Source organism: Mustela putorius, unplaced genomic scaffold, assembly GCF_011764305.1.
Source record: "Mustela putorius furo isolate JIRA1106 unplaced genomic scaffold, ASM1176430v1.1 tig00003853_pilon_pilon_pilon, whole genome shotgun sequence".
Taxonomy (NCBI): Eukaryota; Metazoa; Chordata; class Mammalia; order Carnivora; family Mustelidae; genus Mustela; species Mustela putorius.
Window position 1 is genome coordinate 44,032,907 of NW_025422005.1, and position 18,307 is coordinate 44,051,213.

At 37.1% G+C, this 18,307-nt stretch overlaps 1 protein-coding gene across 2 annotated transcripts in view; it reads right to left on the minus strand.

The window, feature by feature from the left end:
- Positions 1-18,307, minus strand: part of USP24 (ubiquitin specific peptidase 24) — a 138,021-nt gene that overhangs the window by 107,500 nt on the left and 12,214 nt on the right. The gene's annotated exons all lie outside the window — the stretch shown is intronic.

Genomic DNA, 18,307 nt, shown 5'->3' on the forward strand with positions numbered 1-18,307 from the left:
AGGCCACCACTAAGTCATTAAATCCAATGAGCAGTTTCAGTCCCACTATTCCTTCTCAGTAGTATCTGCCCCTCTGCCCACTCCCTCTTCTTGAAATGCTAGCTCACAGGCCTCACTCCCAGGAGGGCACACCTCCCAGTGCTCCTCCTGCGGGTCTGGCTGTTCTGTTCTGTCTCTTCTTGGTACACTGCTTCTTCCTGACCATTAAATACTGGAGCTTCTCAAACCTCAGTTCTAGGATATTTCCTCTTAGGTGATCTCCAACCCAGTGAAGAGCAGCATACCCAGAAATCAAGGACTCATTCTTAAAACCCTATTCTACCATTCTACCCTCCAAGACCTGGTGATGAGACTCCCTCCATTTCTCTCAAATCTATCTACTTCTGTCCACTGCCAGGGAGATACCACTATTCCCAATTTCACCCATCCAGCTTCTTTATGTAACTGCTGTGCATCCATAACTCTTTTAGAAAAGCCTTTCTGGTACTCCTAAACTATACTGAATTCCTTGCATTATTTTATACTCCTACCATCCTGAACTTCTCTTTCACAGCACTGCTCACAGACTTTACACTTATTTGTGATATATTTTATGTGTGCTGCACTAGACCAAGCTCCATAAAGACATGGACCCTGTTTGGTTTTGACCGCCTCACTATCTCCAGAACCTGGTGCCCAACACAAAGCAGGTATGTAATATGTGTTATTAAGTGAAAAAATACTTCATTCAAACAAAGTTTCAACCATCAATAGGGTAACAGCTAGACTTTCCATAAGTTCTTACCATAGTAATCTGTTATAAAGCAACCTTGGTCTCTCCCCCAAACTGCCTAATACCTACTCTTGTTTCTTTGAAACCTAAATATTTTCACAATTCACTCTATAATTTAATCATTAGAAAATAAAATCATTCCATTAAAAAATTACTTTTAGCCTCAGTTAAAGAAAAGACCATAAATATAAAGCAGAAATTATAAAAGTATACAGAAGAAAGTGATTTTCAATCCCATATGAGAGCTAAAGGAAGCGTGACACTTTTTTTTTTTTTTTAGGTTTGTGGTTAAACTGGGATGAAAATAAGACAAAAAATAGCAAGGTGGTGAAAAACTAAAAACAAAGTAGACAACAATGTAAACTGGAGGTAAAGGGTGGGGGGGATGAAATAGGTTTAGAATCATAATGTATGGGGGAAATTCAGCTTTTAAAATATAATACACGAAATTACTAAGTTCTGTGAACAAAACAGTTTTACTTAAAGGAACTCTAGTAAGAGTAAAGATTTTAGTATTCTTTCAAAAATGTTTACTTGTTAAATGTTTAAATTTAATAACTTAGGATCAAAGTAGAATTAGGGCATACAAAATAGAAATTCAACCAGATGACATACTATGCCATTACTACAAAATATCTATCATTAATTTCTACAGGAGTTAATAGGTCAAATCATAGATGTAATCACTGAATGCGCCTAGTAGCTACTAAAACTACGAGCTTCCAGATGGTTGCCTTTCTAGGAGTCACAATAAAGCTGCGCCCTCTCCTTGCTCTCCTGCAGGTGAGGACACAATGAGTTCAGCAGCAGCCTATGACCCAGAAGGGGACCCTCACTAGAACCTGACCATGTGGATCCTCTGATCTTGGACTTCAGCCTTCAGAACAGTGTGAAATGAATTTCTGCTATTCATAAGCCAAAAACCAAGCAACTGAAGAGCTAAGAGCTTCCTCTGGAGCCTGGGAGAGAGGCAAGGGTCTTTACCATCAGTAGTGAGATGAACAGCATGTGCACACTGAAGTAGTGCACCATGAAGGCACAACATTAGTTGTGTGGTCATCCTGCCAGATATGCAAAACCTGAAACTAGCCACGAGGAAACCCAATGTGAGGAACACTCAAAAAATAACTAGGCCTGTATTCTTCAAAAATGTCGAAGTTATAAAAGACTAAGAGTGACCCGACAAATAACTGAGACATGGGTTCCTGGGTTATCTTGAAACAGGCATTTTTGTTCCTGTTTTACTTTACTTCTTGGCTTCAGAGGACTTTAATACTGGATCAATGTTAATTTCCTCATTTTGATAACATGCAAAGGTTAGAAATATCTTCATTTTTAGTAAACACACATTGAAGTATTTAAGGGTAAAGGGGCATCATGTCTACAATTTATTCTCCAACAGTTCAGAAAAAGCAGTAACAAAACAGACACACACAAATTTATATACATATGAACACCACAGATGCACGTGTACATACAAAAAGAGAATAATAAAGAAAATGTGATAAAATGTTAATATTTGAAGAACCTAATAAAGGTTATATAAAAATTCCAGATTTATGGTAAAGTCGCAATGTACTTTTTTGCAACTTTTCTGTAAATCTGGAATTATTACAAAATTAAAATAAAAACAATTTAGTCAGATGAAGATATAAAGACCCAGGATTTTGGAGTCAGAGGGAATCTAAGAAAATTAAGTATTTTACACAGGTATAACCTAATGAATCTAGAGAGGTGGGGGTATACCTATAGTGGTAAAAAAATAAAAATAAAGTTAAATTATACTTAGTATGCTCTACTTTTGGACTGAAACCCCATTCTAGTTGGTAACATAAATAATTTGTCTTCTAGGGCATCCGGGTGGCTCAGTGGGTTAAGCCTCTGCCTTAAGCTCAGGTTATGGTCTCAGGGTCCTGGGATCAAGGACTGTATTGGGCTATCTGCTCAGCAGGGAGCCTGCTTCCCCCACATTTCTGCCTGCCTCTCTGCCTACTTGTGATCTCTCTCTCTCTGTCAAATAAATAAATAAAATCTTTTTAAAAATTGGCTTCTAGGGGCGCCTGGGAGGCTCAGTGGGTTAAGCCGCTGCCTTCGGCTCGGGTCATGATCTCAGGGTCCTGGGATGGAGTCCCACATCAGGCTCTCTGCTCAGCAGGGAGCCTGCTTCCTCCTCTCTCTCTGCCTGCTTCTCTGCCTACTTCTCTGCCTACGTGTAATCTCTGTCTGTCAAATAAATAAATAAAATCTTTAAAAAAAATGGCTTCTAAATATTTTTATGTTTTTGTCTCGAATTACTAAATAAGTATACATGTACTTTGTAGGAAATACAGAAAATATGTATAGCAAAAAGTAAGACCTACCATTAATTCCACCACTTAAAAATTAACCACATCGACATTTTAATAACTATTTTCCAGTAAAAGCTATTTCTTTTTTTTTTTAAGAGATTTTATTTATTTGTCAGAGAGAGAGAGAGAGAGAGAGCATGCGCACAGGCAGACAGAGTGACCGAGGGAGAAGCAGGCTCCCTGCAGAGCAAGGAACCCCATGTGGGACTCGATCCCAGGATGCTGGGATCATGACCTGAGCCAAAGCCAGCTGCTTAATCAACTGAGCCATCCAAGCGTCCCAGTAAAAGCTATTTCTTTACAGACTTCATTTTCTTAAAAATGCATAAATGTGAAAGGAACCAACTCCACAGGCCCCCATCACTCTCTCTCATATAAAGACAGTATTAATGCAGCATTTCTTTTCCTATCTGATTTAAAAAACTGATGCAGAAAGCAATAATTATAAAACTGTGTTAATGGAGCAATGTTTTGTATCCTATTGAAATTAAGTTAAATCTGAACTACACTGCTACAAATTCAGATGTTAATTATAATACACAGGGCAACTGCTAAGAAAATAACTAAAAAAATCTACCCAGTAATACAAAACAAAACAAAACAAAAACAAAAAACCAAACCAAACAACAAAAAAACCCAAGGAAATTAAAAATGTATACTCAAAAACATCTACTTAATACAAAAGAGCAATGGAGGGAGGATTAGAGGAATAAAAAAGCATAAGACACAGAAGACAAAGAGCAAAATGGCAGATGTAAATTTTGTCTTATCAATTAAGTTATAATTATCAGTAATATGTTAAATATAAATGGACTAAACACTCCAATGAAAATGGTAGAGATCTGCAGAATGAATTTTAAAAACTGATCCAACTAGGGGTACTTGAATGGCCCAGTTGATTGAGCATCCAACCCTTTATGTCGGCTCAGGTCATGATCTCAGGGCTGTGAGAGCGAGCCTCGTGTTGGGCTCTGCACTGAGTGTGTAGCCTGCTTGGGATTCTCTCTCTCTCTCTGCTCCACCCCACCACATCCCAGTTCATGTGCATATGCATGTACTCTCTCTCTCTTAAAAAAAAAAAAAAAAAAAAAAAGATAGAATTTAAAAATAAAATGAATAAAAAATGATCCAACTTTATGGTATCTACAACAGACATGCTTCAGATTCAAAGACACAAACAGGCTGAACTAAAAGGATGCAAAAGATATATCATGTACACACAAAAATGGCTATACCAGTATGAGTCAGAGTAGATGTTCAAAGATACTACTAAAGATTAAAAGGTATACTTCATAATGATTTTCTAAAAAAGATCAAAATATCAGATAGATAAAATAAAAGGATGGGAAAAGACATACCATGAAAAGAATAACCAAAAGAGAGCTGTAGTGGCTGGCTACACTAATATCAGGAAAAAAACACATATTATGCAAAAATATGTTACTAAAGACAAGGAATTTTTTATGATAAAACAATCCATCAGAAAGACATAACAATTATAAAAATGTATGCATGTAACAAATGAGACTCAAAGTAAAGAAAGCAAAAAGTGACAGAATTTAAGACAGAAATATATACTTCAACAAGAATAGTTGGAGACTTTGACATCTCATTTTCAGTAACAGAACAAGAGAACAAGACAGAAGATCACAAGGATATGGAAGAGTTAAATAAATAATACTACAAACTAACTAAATCTAAAAGGCATTTATAGATTATTCCAGCCAATCACAGCAGAATATATATTCTTAAGTGTACACAGAACACTCTTCAGGACAGAGCATGTTAGGTCCTGAAACAAGCCTCAAAAAATCTGAAAGGATTAAATCATACAAAGTGTGTTCTCTGACCACAATGGAATGAAATTAGAAATCAAGAGCAGAAGGAAATTTGGGAAATCTAATAACATGTGATAATTAAACAACAAACTTCTAAATACCACTGGGTCAAAAAAAAAAAAAATCACAAGGGAAATTAGAAAGTGCTTTGAGATGAATGAAAATTAAAATATAACAAAACTTATCATGCAGTGATTAAAGGAAGATTTTTTTAAAAAGAAGAAAGATCTCAAACCAATAACCTGACCATGAACCTTATAGAAGTAGAAAAAGAGCAAACTAAACCCAAGAAAACAGGAGGAAAAAAAATAATAAGGATTACAGTGGAAACAAATGAAAGAAAAGAAAAAATAATAGAGGCATTAAACCCAAAAGTTGGTTCTTTAAAAAGATCAACAAAAAAAAAAGAAATTTTTAGCCAGACTAACCAAGAAAGAAAGAGAGATTCAAATTACAAAAATCAGGAACAAAAGAGGGGATATCAACACTGACCTTACAAAGATAAAAACAACTGTAAAGAATACTATTGATGATTATACGACAACAAATTAGATAATATACATGAATTGGATATATTCCTAGGAGGACATAAACTACCAAAACTGACCCAAGAAGAAACAAAATCTCAATAGACCTATACCAAGTAAATGGAGTGCTTGTAATCAAAAGCTTCCCACAGAGAAAAGGCCAGGGCTAGAAGCCATTACCGATCAATTGTAACCAAACTCTCAAAGAAGAATTAACATCAATCCTTCACACTCTTCCCCATCCCCCCCAAAAAGGAGGGAACACTTACCAATTTATTTTACGAGGTCAGTGTAACTCTGATATTAAAACCAGGCAAAGATACTTCACAATGAGAGATGCTTGATGAATGAATGGATAAACTAAATGTGGTATTTACAGGCAGTAGTATATTCAGTCTTTAAAAAGAAGGAAATTTTCATACATGCTACAACCCTGCATGAACCCTGAAGACACTGGTGCTAAATGAAATAAGCCAGTCACAAAAGTACAAATACTGTATGTTTCCATGTATATGAAGTAACAAGAGTAGTCATATTAATAGAACAGAAAATAGAATGGTGGTTGCCAAGGGCTGGAGGCAAGGGAGAATACGAAGTTACTGTTTACTGAATATATAGTTTCAGTTTAGGAAGATGAAAAAATTCTGGAGATGGATGGTGTGATGGTCAGAGAACAATGGAATGTATTTACTGCCACAGAACTATACTTGAAAATGGTTAAAATGGTAAATTTAAGTTAGGAATATTTTACCACAGTTTAAAAAAATACATGGACAGATCAATATCCCCATGAATATATTAATACAAAAATCCTTCATAATAAACCAGCAAACCAAACCCAGCAGTATATAAAAAGGATTATACACGTGAGGAAGTATGATTTATCCCAGGCATGCAAGGTTCGTTTAGAAAACAAAAATCAATCAATACACTACATAGCAGAATAAAAAATAAAAACACATGATCATCTCAACAGATTCAGAAAAAATATTCACAAAATTCAACACTTTTTCATGATAAAAAAAAATTCAACAAAAAGGGAATTTCTTCAACCTGATAAAGGCATCTAAGAAAGTCTATAATTAACATCATACTTAATTGTCAAAGACTGAATGCATTCCTCTGAAGTCCAGAAAAAGAAGGATTTCTATTCTCACAGCTTCCATCATTCAACACTATACTGGAGTATCTGGCTAGAGCTCTTAGGCAAAATAAGAAATAAAGGCCTTCATTCATACTGAAATGGAAGAATGAAACTATTTACATTCATTGATGACACAATGTTGTACGCAGAAAATCCTAAGGAATATATCAAAAAACAAAACAACCTTCTGGAACTAATAAATGAGTTCATCAAGGTTGCAGGTGAAGAATACAATATCAATATGCAAAATTCAATTGTATTTCTATACACTAATAATAATCCTACAATACAATTAAGAAAATTCCATTTATAATAACATCAAAAAGAATAAAATACTTAGGAAGTACAACACTCATACACTGAAAACACATAATACAGCAAAGAAATTAAAGAAGACCTAAATAAATGGAAAGACATCCCATATTCATGGATTGGAAGCTAATATTGTTAAGACAGCAATAATTCCCAAATTAGTCTATAGATTCAAAACAATAAGCATCAAAATTCCCACTGTCTTCTTTGCAAAAATTGACAAGCTGACTCTAAAACTCACAAAGAAATGTGAAAAACCCTGAACAGCCAAAATAATCTTGAAAAAGAAGAATAAAATTTGAGGATCTATACTTCTCAGTTTTAAAATGTATTATAAAGCTGTAGTAATCAAGACAATCCAGTACTGGCATAAAGATAAACATACAGTTCAATGGAACCGATTTGAGATTTCAAAAATACAAAACCCTTATATTTGCGGTCAACTGATTTTCAACAAGGATGACAATAAAATTTGATGAATCTTTGGCAAAGGCATAAAAACAATTCAATGAAGGTTAGCCTTTTCAACAAATAGTGCGGGATGAACTGAATACACACAAGCAAAAGAATGAAACTTGACCTCTTCCTCATACACAAATTAACTAAAAATGTAACACAGAAATAAATCTACATGACTGTGGACTGGGCAATTATTTCTTAGATTTCACCAAAAACACAATGTCAAAAGAAAAAATATATAATGCTGAATTCCACCAAACTAAAACCTTTTTATGCATCAAAGGACATCATTAGGAGTGAAAAGATAATCAATCCCAGAATGGGAGAAAATATTTGCAACTTTCATATCTGATAAAAAAATTTTTATCTAAAAAAGAGCTCTTATTAAATAAAATCTTTTAAAACAAACAAATAAGTAAGAACTATTACAACTCAACAATAAATAAACACCTCAATTAAAAAATGGACAAACTGGGGTGCTAAAAGGCTCAGTAAGTTAAGCATCCAACTCGACCTCAGCTCAGGTCTGTGATCTCAGGGTGCTAAATTCGAGCCCCACCCTGGGCTCCAAGCTGGGCATGCAGCCTACTTAAAACAAAAAAACAAACAAACAAACCAAAAAAACGATCTGAACAGCCATTTCTCCAAAGAAGATATAAGTTCTAAGTGACCTTTAAAGTGACATGAAAAGATGCTCAGTATTAACTGGTCCTCAGGGATATGCAAATCAAACCCTAAAGATACCACCTTCACATACATTACAATGACTAAAATTAAGAAGATAAGTAAGTATTGGTGAGAATGTGGAAAAACTGGAACCCTCATACGTTGGTGGTTGGAATATAAAATGGTGCAGCCACTTTGCAAGACTGCTGTCAATTCCTCAAAAGTTAATTGCAGTTACCGTATGACACAGCAATTGTACCCATTGATACATTTACTAGATATACCCTAGAGAGATGAAACGTGTGTCCACACAAAAACTTGTACATGAATGTGCCCAGCAGCATTGGTGACAGTTAAGTCAAAAAGCAGTAAAAACACAAATATCACTGAAATGAATGAATAAATGTAGTATATCCATACAATGGAATATTTTTAGCCCTAAAAATAGATGAAATACTGACAGCATGCTACAACATGAATGACATCCAAAAAACATTACAATAAATTGAAGCCAGACCAAAAGGCCATATACTATATGATTCTGTTTATATGAATGTCTATAACAGACAAATCCGCAGACACAGGAAGTAGATTAGTGGTTGCCAGAGGATGGGAGGAGGGAGAAAAGCAGAGGCTTTTACTGGACATAAGGTTTTTTGGGGGGGCAATTAAAATATTCTAAAGGAGAGGTGATGGCTGCAAAACTCTGTGAATGTATACTTTAAAAGGGTGAGCTTTATGGTATGTGAATTGTGACTCAATAAGGCTGTTATTTTAAAAAGCTGATTAAGGAATTAATGATTATGGTCACTAAACATGAATAAGTACATAAATATATCTAAGAACTTCAAAACACAGAGTTGTACCTAATGATCTATAATAAAAATGATACACAGACCCATTTGACAGTTTGAAAACAGCAATTTAAAAAATAATATATCTGAGATCTAAGAGGCAAAAAGTCTCATGTTGCCTCCTAAGCACTTACCATTCTTGATCTTGAAAAAAAGAGAACAGGCGTGATGTACAGTAGGGTTAATGAATGATACAGAGCAGAATTACATTTTGAGGAGGTTGCTGCCAACCAACACAAAGAGATAGGGAATCTTAAGAGAGGAGGAAATAGTGACATGAACCCATTTTCAAGTTGGTTTAATATTTTGAGTCATCACTTTAAGTAGAGACTGTCCTTGGCAAAAATTACATATTGAGCAAGAGAACACATGCAAAGCAGCTCAGAACTGTCCTATTGCAACACAGCTCCCAACGGAAATATGGTATTGGGCTTTTAATAAGAACTAAGGAATGTAATACACTAATTCCTCATCAGATGCCAAATCCAAATGACTCTCAAGTAACCATTCATTTTTACTGGGTTAGAAATGCATTTATCATAAACTTGGTAAGTTCCAGGCAAGGTGCTCAGCACTGGAGACACAGATAAAGATACAACTCTTGTCTTTAAAGAGCAGGACACATGAATGCAGAGCAGGGAGGGGGCATCCAAGCTAGCCTGTGGATGTTGTGCACACATGTGCACTGGGGAGGGATGTGTACGCAGCTGAAGAAGTTTAAGGGGGACTATATTCTAGACAGAGGCTTACAGAGAGTATTATTTCAAAACCAGTATTAATTTTCAAGCATATTAATAAAACCTCAGTACTCAGCCTTTTTGACCACTTGAAGTAATGTCTTTACTATGATATTCCATCAATTTCATTTAAAATTTTAAAAGATGTTCTATAATACATAAATTCAGCATTTGTTAGACATGCACGATTCTGTCACCAGGCAATAAATAGAGAAATGAACTTGCAAACAATTCCTGAATGTCACTTTTAACCTGAAAATTTTCTAGTAACACTGAATCTTGTGTTTTTATTTCATCACCTAAGAAATATAATAGATGAGTTCATATTGTTAAATTGTTAAATTGAATAAGCCAGTTTAGGACTAAAATAAAAACAATTAACATTGCTGGATACATAATTTAGCCTATTCCTAAATAATCTTACTTATGCCCCAAAATACAAATGAAAATATTAAACAAAGCTTCTGTAACTTCCGTAATACTTCATAGTGCTATAAACCTGCTAGGGATTCAAAGAGTCGTGATGACAATTTCACCTATTGGCACACTGTTCAGAATAAGGCTTACTATCTACTATTTACTTACTTAAAAGGGCAATTTTATACTCAGTAAAGTATTTCCAACTTACAGAGTTGGAAGTAGAGTTATAAAGCTTTCCACAGTATTGCCAAATGCTGTCACTATATAGTATAAATATACCTCCACAGTTTTGATCTTTAAAGGAGATCTTTAGACTGAACAAGTAGGTTATTCTGACAAAAATATCTTTCCTTTTATATTTACAATTAGGTATGTTCATACATGTCACTACCTATATCCAGAAACTTGCCAGTTTGAAAACTGCAGATAAACCAACGTAAATATAGGCACTACCTTAGTTGGTGGCTGAGTACAAAAAACAAGGTAACTTATTAACCCTTGCAAATGAGCTTTAAAATAAGCATTGCACAAGCTTTTAAGTTAATAACAGAGTTTAATATTTATTTTAGAAAACTACCTCAAGTTTTAATCTTGAACTGAACATGGATGTATTATTAAAATTTAAGTCTTCTTTGTTCAAAGAAAGCAAAACCTACTCAAGTTGGCATAGCCTGTTTAGAAATAAACTATCTGCCCACTGACTCAACGAAGACAGATAAAGAAAATTATTCAACTTAAAGAGAGGGTGTTTGGTAACGCTGCATCGTTTCTTTTACTACTAAATTCAATTACTGAGCTATTTTATTAGCCAACAATGTACTCAAAAGAGTGTCTACATTTCTTTTTTTCAGTGTCCATATTTCTGATTAATGTACAGGAAAACGAAGATGGCAAACTGTTTTCTCCATTGATTTCTCAAAACAGATTATCTAAAATAAACAAACTGCATCATATATGTCGAGTAGTTAAGGAAAAACATGAAAACATGAACATCTGATTCCAAGTCATGAATTTGTTTTTTAAAGATTTTATTTAATCATCTGACAAGTAGGCAGAGAGGCAGGCAGAGAGAGAGGGAGAAGCAGGCTTCCCTCTGAGCAGAGAGCCCGATTCGGGGCTTGATCCCAGGACTCTGAGATCATGACCTGAACCGAAGGCAGAGGCTTAACCCACTGAGCCACCCAGGTGCCCCATGAATTGATTTTTTAAAAGACTGTATTTATGTGAGAGAGAGAAAAAGAGAGAGAGTGTGAGAGAGAGGTGAGGGGAAGAGGGAGAAGCAGACTCCCTGCTGAGCAGAGAGCTGATGGGATGCGGGGCTCCACCCCAGAACCCTGAGATCACCACCTGAGCCAAAAGGCAGAAGCTTAACTGACTGGGCCACCGAGGTGCTCTTCCAAGTCATGAATTTATAATATTCACTAATCTTGAGATTGTCAGTCTTACTTATTAAATATTTTTCAAAGTAATTCAGAGACAGTGATGTGCAGATCTGATATTCCTTCTGTTATTTCAGACTAGAGAAAATGATTCCTAAAATACTGTTTCCTGGAAAAAGAGAGATGATAGCAAGTGTGTAGGCAGTCCCCAAGTTACTAATACACTCTATTAGTTACTGAAATTATTGCAAATTGTTTTTCTTAGAATTCAAGTTCATTCTGCTATAAGCAGAAGAAAATTTCCTAACTTTTCTATAAAAGCTGACATTTCTCATGGTCCCTTCCTTTCATACTCTTGGTTATTCACGTATTTAGATTATTCAGAAACAAAGGTTTTCATAAGAAGTTGTCATCTTATATACTTGAACCTTGAACAACACAGGCCTGAACTGTATGGGTTCACTTTGAAAAATACGGTTAAGTACTGTCAACGTGTTTTCTCTTCCTTATGATTTGAAATAACATCTCCTCCTTAGCTTATTTGGTTGTAAAAATATAGTATATAATACAGATGACATGCAAAATATGTGTTAATCAACTGTTTAAGTTATTAGTTAAGGTCAACAGGATATTAGGAGTGAAATTTGGGCTAATCAAAAGTTACCTGTGGATTTTCAACTGTGCCCTTGGTGGTTCTCAACCTTGTTTTCATTATCACTCTTTGAGAAGTTTTTTTCAACACTTTTCCCCCAATCATCCCATCTCTGTTAATTAAATACTGAAGAATAAATTTGTGATGGGTAGGTTTGAGATTTGGAGCAAACCACTATAACAGTTAAGATTATTTTCACTCCTCAAGAGTCTCCTTTGGAGTGCTACTAGCCCTTTTGAGAATGCATAGTCTAATGGTTTATTTTTAATTTTTATATTTTTTAAGATTTATTTATTCCCTTGGAGGGGAGAGGGGGGAACACATGTATGCACAAGCAGGAGGAGGGGCAGAGGAGAAGAATCTCAAGCAGACACCCTGTTGAGCATGAAGCCCATGTGGGGTTCAATCTTACCATGCTGAGATCATGACCTGCACAGAAACAAAGAGAAGCTTCACTGACTGAGCCACCTAGGTGCTCTCAGTCTAATGATTTTTTTTTTTTTAAGATTTTATTTATTTGACAGAGAGAGATTACAAGTAGGCAGAGAGGCAGAGAGAGAGGGGGAAGCAGGCTCCCCAATGAGCAGAGAGCCTGATACAGGGCTTGATCCCAGGACCCTGAGATCATGACCCGAGCAGAAGGCAAAGGCTTTTAACCTACTGAGCCATGCAGTCGCCCCTAGTCTAATGATGAAAAATACCATCTCTAAGCTAAAGGTTTTCACAGTTCAGCTCCAATATAGCTATCTTCCCTTGACTCCAAGCACCCATCCAACTCCTTCTTTGATACCTCCACTAGGATATTTAATAAGCATCTTAAATTAGTAAGTTCAATGACAAACTCTGGATCTTTCCCACAATATGACATCTTCCTGTTTGGAACCCTCAAGGCTTGCCTTCCTCATTCTGACAAAAAGGCATCATCACGGTTGCCTCTGAGGCCCTCATGAGGATCTGCCCTCTCCTTCAGCTCTGACTTCATCTCCTGCTCTTCCCTCCTTCCTGAGTTCTAGCTACATAGCCTGCCTGCTGGCTCCACGAGCACCCCAGCCATGCCCACCAGGGCACTTGCATTAGGTGTTCCCTGTGCTTAGCAGGAGATGGCAAAGTACTGTCCACTCTCTCGTTCCGTAAATAAGGTTATATCAGTGCAGAGACCCTCTTGCTGGTTTATGTCATGCATGGCTGCTTTCGCACTCCAATAGTGGATCTGGGGAGCTGCAACAGAGACAGTATGGCCTGCAGAGCCTCAAATACTGACCATCTGGCCCTATACAGAACAAGTTTGCGGAGCTCTAACTTGGGAGTGCTTTGCCCTCGGACAAGCACGAAACCTGCTCCCTTACCCCCTTCAGGTCTCTGCTCAAGTACGCCCTCCTCAGTGAAGCCTTCTCCGAATGACGGACTTTTAAGAGGGCCAAGCCATACCCAGCCAGCCCCAGTCCAGCACGATTGCCCCGCCACCTTCTGCTTTATTTTTCTCCATAGCACTTACCATCTGATGGCCCATGCTTTACTTAGTTACCCTGTTTGTTGTCTGCCTCCCTAAACCTAGAATATAAACTTCGCCGGGGCAGAAGTTTTGTTTTGTTTGTTGCGTTATCTCCAACAGTTCCTGACACAGAGTAGGGGCTCAATAAATTCTGGTGAATGGATGGATGTTAAGCACCTAATAAAGCCTTGTGAAGCTGGGGCACCTGGATGGCTCAGTGGGTCAAAGCCTCTGCCTTTGGCTCAGGTCATGATCTCAGGGTCCTGGGATCGAGGCCCACATTGGGCTCTCTGCTCCTCAGGGAGCCTGCTTCCCTGCCTACTTGCGATCTCTGTCTGTCAAATGGATAAATAAAATCTTTAAAAAAAAATTCTTATGAAGTAAGAGAGAAGGGGAAGAAATTCTAGGCACAGAGAACTGTGTATGCAAGGGTCTGCCACCCAAGACAGAGTGCAGCGTAACTGAAGAGCCTGCCGCTATTTCCAAACATCTGACACTGAGGTGTGTTAGGCTTTATCAGCTTACAGGTTTGGCATCCCAGTTTGATCATGTTACTCAACTGACAGGAGCTACATCCTGTCTCCATCCTATTTTCAATGTCTAAACATTTATCTGATACCTAATTCTCTTCTACATCCCCAGAAAATCCCAGAGCCTCTGCCTAAGTATGTCCAAGTGACCAGAAGCTTTTAACATTTTGAGACCACATTCTTAGGTGAGACTTGGTATCTCCATACTTCAGTTTCATCTGTAAAATGAAAACACTTTACCTATAGATCCAAGATCCCTTCTGGCTCTAAAATTGCTAAAATTCTATAAAAGTCAGAATAAAGATGATTAAAAGTACAGTCATACTAAAGAGGAACAAATTATGTCATGGAAGAAGTTAATGCTTTTGTTCAGTTTTCCTTATTACCTTAATAGATAATGATAAAACTTCCTGGTATATTTCTCAATTATAAAATCTTTAAAAAATACAAGAATTGGGCTCTTTTTAAAAATGTCAGTCTCAAAAGACTAAAAAGATACAAAGTCCATTCTAGAATCCACATTAAAGGGACATAATCACTAAATGAGATGCACTATCTTTGATTCAATCCTGGGTTATAATTTAAAATGTCTACAAAGGATATTTTTGGTCCAAGTGGAGAAATCTAAATATGATCTAAATAATGGAGAATATGAATATATCACTGTTAAATTCCCTTGCTGAGATAATGGTATTGTGGTTCTGTAGGAGAGTATCTTTGTCCTTAGGGGATCCATACTGAAGTATTTAGGAGTCAAGTGTCAGGACGTTTATAACTTATCATCAAAAGGTTCAGGGGGGGAAAAGTGTAAGTGCGCGCGCATGTGTATGTGTGTCTGTGCGTGTGTATGTGCAGCTGTGTATGTGTATGTGCCTTGAGAGAGAGCAGAGCTAAAGCAAATGTTGAATCAAAGTGAAGGGTACACAAGTGTTCGTTGTACTGTTGCTTCTGCAGGTTGGAAACTGTTCAAGATGAAAAACTTGGGAAAAATATAGCTAATATATCTACATTGGATTTGTAGCTGACCTCAGAACATGTACCTTTTCTAACACTTTATTAAGTACTCTTACCTAATACTCCCTACTCTGGCAGAATCTCCTGAGATAGCTGGAGGTTCTGCTGGGGATAAGCTATTCTGAAAAAGCAAACCAACTGATTCTGATCTGGTGCTGGCCATCCTTACCCACCATTCAAAACCACTGCAATAGGCTGTCAACTCCTTAAAAGCAGGAACTGTGTTTTCGCCATCAGAGGCCAGACTACAGCCAAAGGCATTCAATAAATATTTGTTCAGTGTTAAACAAATGGTTCCCATACTACTGTTTCTTTCCTCCTCCTACTTCCCCTCTGCACATTGCCCCCCCACACACACACACACTGGCTGAGAAAAGTGGGGTAAAAAACAAACAACATCTTAATAGCTTTCTTTCAAAATAAACTTGCTTAGATTAATAGTAACATCATCATTATTATAGTGATAAATGAAACCAATAAATAGGACAAGCCGAAACAAAAACTAACAATAAAAATCAGTTTCCTGTTTTAATTCTACTGAAAGCATGTTTGCCCTTTCTTCTCCAAAAATGACAATCTCTGCAATAATCTTCTCCTTACTGAAGTAGAGCTCAACAAAGCCATGCAACAAAACTATCTAAAAACAGTCCTACCTAAGGCTAAAAAAAAGTCTGTTTCTTTTAGCAGCCATCATGTTTTTTCCTGTGTGCGGTATTTTTCTTTGTGAGCTATATAACAATTTATAAAGCACAGGGAGTGGTACTGAATACCAAAGTTCCAATTTCATGTGTTGTGTGCTCGCTTCGGCAGCACATATACCAATTTCATGTGTTGTGTCCAACAAGGTGCCCATTTGAACTACTGGCAACAGTTCAAAAAAAAGTTCCTTTCCGCAAACTGTAAAACAAGGTAAATACCTCAACAGAAATCTGCCCTAGGATTATCAAAGCATTGGTATTAGCATAGCCTTTAAGCTATGGAGGAGGTTATTTTAGGCAAGATTAGCTTTCAGAGGTTATGTGATATGCTTGAATGAAGGAAAATGTGTGCCAGAATGGTGATGCAAACTCCATATTTTCCAGATCACATTCTTTCATTTAATTTAGCATCTCCTATGTCAAGTGTTACCCTGAACTTCATGGGAAATGCAGAAAATCAGACCCTGTCCTCAAGACCCACAGTTCAGTCTGGCTGACAAGTAGATGAATAATTCCAACGTAACAGATAAATGCTGTGGCAAGAGAATGTAAGTCTCTATTCAAAGTTAAGGAGGGACTTTTAACTTGGAAGAACAGAAGAGTAAGTGGAAGAAAAATAATGGAAGATATCAAGCCCTACTAGCCAACCATTAGCAGACCTGATCAAAAGTGCATGTGGTAGGTTAGCAAATGAGAGTGCCCCAGGACTAGCTGGACTGAAATAAGGACGGCGTTCATTACCTATATCTGTCAACACGGAGCCCGTGTGAAATCTACTTTGTAGAGGAAGGATCAAGTGCAGGGTCACGTGGATGTCACATAGGCAGCACTGGGGACTAACTCTCATAGTCCAGTACAGCAAGAGAAGGGGAAAGAGGGACAAGGAGGACATGCTGGGTAGGAGAAAAGACATGTGCAGAGGCAAGGAGTCATTAAAAACAAAAAACAAAATACAAACCTTGAAATATTTTAAGGCTCATTTGTTTAAAGTTCTTCTGTAAAGAGTTAATCAAAGATTGCATTTTATTTCTGTGTTCATTAAAATATATCATCTAAGGAAAACTGTTACATTTTTAGCATATTAATACCTCTCCAATTTATCATTCAGAACGTTTAATTTCAAATCTACAAGTGTGTAAAACATCCCAGTTGATATTTATAATAAACACTGTATGATAGAGAAAAAAATTTTAAGTAAAAGATACACACTTAAAAAAAGACAAATTAGGCGGTATACTATTTCAAGAGATTTGCATATTGACTATTATGCTTATATTTTTTAAGATTTTTATTTATTTATTTGACAGAGCGAGAGAGCACAAGCAGGCAGAGCAGCAGAGGGAAAGGGAGAAGGAGGGTCCCCACTGAGCAAGGCGCCCAATGTGGGGCTCAATCCTAGAACCCTGGGATCAAGACCTGAGCCGAAGGCAGTTGCCTAACCAACTGAGCCACCCAGGCGCCCCTATTATGCTTATTTTTTAAGTACCCAATGCATGGGTGCAACTGTGGGTAGACTCAGGAGTTCACTAATCCTTGTCAGCTGTGCAAGGATGCCAAGTAGACAGACACACATCTTCACAAGTGACAGCACTTGCTCAGCCTTTCCTTCCTCAACACTTACCACCTTCTAGAAACATCAGTAGCCACAGACATTAAAAAAAAAAATGCTGAAAGAGAAAACAAGATAAAAAGTTTGAGAGGGGGCACCTGGGTGGCTCAGTGGGTTAAGGCCTCTGCCTTCTGCTCAAGTCATGGTCTCAGGGTCCTGGGATTGAGCCCCACATCGGGCTCTCTGCTCGGCAGGAAGCCTGCATCCCCCGCCACCTCTGCCTGCCTCTCTGCCTACTTATGATCTCTGTTTGTCAAATAAATAAATAAAATCTTAGGAAAAAAAAAGTCTGAGAGGAAAAAGTGGATTAAACGTCAACTCTGCCTACTTAACCCAAACTAGTATCTAACAGAGGAAATAGTAGTGATTCAAATACGTGAGTTTATGAGGAAGGATATATTAAAGACCTGCAGTCAGCCTTCCTCATGTCCCAAAGCATGGTAAAGAACACAAAACACACCTCGAGGGGGGAAAGCTAGGCTCCCTTCCTGACTTTGCTAACGATCCAAGGTCAAGGTCCTCATCCCTAAACTGACAAGCTTTTTAACACAAGATCCCTATGGCCCCTTCCAGCTCTGAACAAATCTTTCATTTTAATACTTAAATTTACAACTTTCAGTTCTGTTGCTAGGAATAGGGAGAGGGGAAGGCAGGAAATAGCTCTACAGATAATTTTTCTGTTTTATAAAGTGTATCTTGCTAAGAATTCTTGATTCTAGTCTCCTATATTATGATATGAACTGGGTGAACCCTTGAATCTCTGATAATTCTGCATTGATCTTCCCATCTTTGATCCTCCCTTAACAAATGCTTGGAATTTCTCTACCACAGATATGTTTTATATTCTCACCATAAA